Source organism: Leptidea sinapis, chromosome 29 (assembly GCF_905404315.1).
Source record: "Leptidea sinapis chromosome 29, ilLepSina1.1, whole genome shotgun sequence".
NCBI lineage: Eukaryota > Metazoa > Arthropoda > Insecta > Lepidoptera > Pieridae > Leptidea > Leptidea sinapis.
This window is the reverse complement of record NC_066293.1, coordinates 4,973,785-4,977,962: the sequence shown is the minus strand read 5'-3', so window position 1 is coordinate 4,977,962 and position 4,178 is coordinate 4,973,785. Positions and strand designations below refer to the sequence as shown.

Below are 4,178 nucleotides of genomic sequence, written 5' to 3'. Positions count from 1 at the left end.
ATAAATCGTATTGCATATCTTTCATGCTACTGACTATTGTAGACAGCTGCGAAATTTTACTTGTTTTCTTTCGAGGTTCTGATAGACTTGGTTCTGGGTTTGTATGGGTAGGGTTCCCACATTGGTCACTAGGTTGAGTATTGTCAGTATTTTCTTTATTTTGAGCATCATCAGTATTTTCCTGAAAATAAAATATTTTTACTTACTTTTGCAGATACCCACTGCGGAACAATGGAAACAAGTCTAGAAAGGCTTTCGGAATAAGTGGAACTTTCCTTTGTGCTACGGAGCGTTAGACGGAAAATATATAAAAATTACTGGCTCCTATGAATATGGAAGTACGAACTTTAATTATAAAAAAGAAAACAGCATAGTATTGATGGCTCTTGTTGACCATGATTACTGTTTTACGTATATCAATGTGGGCGCAAATGGAAGCGCTTCGGATGGTGGCATTTTCAAAAACTGTTCCATTTTTACTGAATTAGAAAATGGCAGTTTTAATCCAGAAGATGGAGTGATTGTGGCTGATGCAGCATTTACACTAAAAACATACTTAATGAAACCATATCCCCCAGGATATTTTTTGTTCAAAAGTTAAATTAGCTGGGGCTATAATATAATATATAATTACAGGCATCATTTGATTAATGGAACGTGGAGATCCGAAATAACCTCTTTAGATAGTATCATACAACAGGGCAGTAACAACTCAGCAACACATGTCAGGGAAAAAAGAACTCAATTTACTAATTATTTTGTGGACAAAGGAAAAGTACCATGGCAAAATCATATGATACGCCTTTGTGACGCTTGGGGTTTGATTTGACCCGCAGTGTAGCGCTCCTGCCAGACGTCGAGGGTCTTGGCTGTTATAGCGCGGCGAAGAGTCGAAACCTGTACTCCGTCGTACGCAGCCCTCTGTTTCGAATTGATTCCATTCGAATACCTGGACATTCTCCGTTGCCAAGTATTGACTGGTTCGCCGAGCTGTATGAGACCGCGCATTGTCATGCATTAAAGTAAAATCGGAGCCAGAGGTTTGTGCAAATGGATGAACTTATGGTCTGAGAATATCCTCAACGTAATTTTCAGCGTTCATGTTTCCATTTGCAAAAACGAGCTCATTTCGCCTGTTCTTCATAATACCCGCCCATACCATAACTGTTGAGCCGCTGTATGGTTGAACTTCCTGAATGCACCTGAGTATTTCCGGGACGACGGTACACTCGCACCCTTCTTGTATCAGGCCTAAACCCGAATCGCGACTCATCGGAAAACATAATTTTATCCCATTGTCCCTGGGTCCATGTTCTGCGTTCTCTACACCATTCATTTCGTAGCATTTAGAATTTTGTAGCCTCAAACTTATCTCTCGAGCGGTTAACATCGGCTGGGATCATGCAGTCAGTTGTATGTACCGGTCTTGCCGAGTGGTTATAATCCTTTTACGGCCTGAATGCTGTTCAGCGGCTTCCTTTGTATTATTGTAGCGTTGCCAAATACGACAAATAACACTTATATGAATGCCAAAATGCTGAGATACCTGATGGAGGCCATACACGCTAGGTTTTGCATGATGGTTTTAGCCGTGCATGCAAAACCGACAAGCATAACCGAGTTTCATACTACACATACACGTTAGGTTTTGCATGCACCGTCTTGACATGAACTCTGAGTTGAGCTACGTAGTACGTGATGGTGTGTAGGACGCAATGGACGACGACGATGTGATAGCTGTACTTGGCCTAACACTTGTTCTGCAGAACAGAAAAAGAAAAAGAGAGCGCACTGAATGGTCTAAACGCTGGTTATTGAAAAGAAAGCAATTCTCCCACGTAAATTTGGTAAATGAATTGAGATTTACACCAACAGATTACAAAAATTATTTACGAATGGATGAAAAAAATTATTTGAAACTATTATCATTGATTACTCCGTTAATACAAAGACAAGATACTGTTATGAGGAAAGCAATATCAGCACATGAGAGACTATCAGTAACATTAAGATTTCTTGCAACAGGAAGAACATACGAGTGTCTTAAATATTCTGCTATTATATCACCTCAGGCTTTGGGCCGAATAATACCAGAAACATGCGATGCTATTTATGAAGCACTGAAAGACGACTATTTATAGGTGAGTAAATAATTAAAACCAAATTCAAATCGTTAGACAAGTTTAATAGGTAGGTACATATTTTAATTAACCAATTACATATGTATGTACATATATTATTTAAATCATTTGTTAATTAAAATTTGAATAAAATGTTGCTGTTGTTATTTGTGTGTCAAATTCTTCTTGTAGTGCTGGTGAGGGCTGACGTTGTGGTGCAGGAGAAGTAGTTTGTTGTTGAGTGTTATATTGTTGAATTGGAGATGCGCGGGGCTAACTTTGCGGTGCAGGAGAAATCGTGTACCTTTGTTGTTGGGTGTTGTACTGTTGTATCGGAGATACGCAGGGTTGAATTTGAGGCGCAACAGAAGCGGTATGAGTATACGGTTGTGTATAATATTGTTGAACTAGTGAGGGCGAAGGACTTGGAGTTCGTGAGAGACTAGGAGTTGGTGAAGAAACAAAAGTTAAACTTCGACGATTCTGAATTGCTTCGGTATTCAGATTGCCCATCTCGGCATCGAACAGGGTGTTGTTAATTAACTTCTCCGCAATCAAGTGTTGACGCTTGTCTAATGATCTTAATTTCATTGCGATAGATCTTCCCAAAAGATCGTAACGATCTTCTGTTCCTCGAGCAGAAGCAGGACGCTTAAAATGGTCTTTCACAGATAGTAATATGTCAGTAGTTAAGTGATCTTGCTCTGTCATTTTCTTTCTTTCCGGTCTAGTAGCAGGTAATGGAGTATTCTTAGGTGTCGTAATATCGTCTGTATACCCTGTACTAACATTTGTAGCAGCATTATCCGTTGTATCTATTGTATTTTCAGTCGAGTTGTCAGCATTCTATAACACAACAAAATAATATTTATTTTAGTTTCCAGATTCATCGGATAAATGGAAGGAAACCGCACAACTTTTTGAAGAGAGATGGAATTTTCCTCACTGCTTGGGTGCCATAGATGGAAAACACATAGACATAGTGCCACCTGCTGATAGTGGATCTTATTTCTACAACTACAAAGGACGACATAGCATGGTTCTTATGGCAATAGTTGATGCCAAATACCGATTTCTATTAGCAGATTTTGGTACAAATGGAAGAGTTTCCGACGGAGGTATTTTGCAGAATACAACGTTTTTTGAAAAGTTACAAATGAAACATTTAAATCTTCCAAACTCCGAACCGATTCAACGCAGTTCAAGGTGTTTGGCATATGTATTTGTTGCTGATGACGCATTCCCGTTGAGACCTGACATGATGAAACCATATCGTCAAGCGGATTTGAGCAGCTACGAAAAAAAAATTTTTAATTATAGATTATCTCGCGCAAGAAGAATAGTTGAAAACGCTTTTGGCATACTAGCATCAAGATTTCGCATTTACCATACTCAGATCAATTTAGAACCAAACAATATAGAAAAAGTGGTAATGGCTACATGTGTTTTGCACAACTTTCTAATGGAGCACACTCCTAATTCATATGCACCTCCAAGATGTTTTTATCGAGAAAATGTGGATAATGGAACTGTTGTTACCACGGGCTACGATGCCACACGTTCAAACGTAGAAAATTTACAAGTACAAAATCGAGGAAATGTCCTGAATGATGCAAAAAAAGTCTAGACTAGAAACTAAAAGACTAGAATACCAAACTTACTTTGTCAATGAAGGCAAAGTACCTTGGCAGGATAGTTTTATTGAAATGTGACATATTTCTTTTATTTTTATGTAATAATATTGTTTTATTAATAAATGAGCAACTACACCGCTTAAGAGTTTATACTGTAACAATCTATGTAGGTACCTACATTTTGTAAAGCTATAAACGACGTTGCAAAAAACTTAGGCACAGACGACCACACATCACGCGTTACAAGTTGTCGAGAGTACCTACCTACCCTATCTCATTGTAACATAAACGATATGAAAAAATTTACTACATTGTTTGTGGTCGGCCGTACCTAATCTATAAATTCCAAAATAAATAATTCACTAATTTATACTTACATTCGAATCATTCTCGTCAAAGTCCGAAATGTTAGATCGCGAGCTGC

At 38.3% G+C, this 4,178-nt stretch overlaps 1 pseudogene; it reads left to right on the top strand.

The window, feature by feature from the left end:
• The first annotated feature begins 328 nt into the window (after positions 1-328).
• Positions 329-3,892, top strand: LOC126973612 (uncharacterized; annotated as a pseudogene).
• Positions 3,893-4,178: the final 286 nt, after the last annotated feature.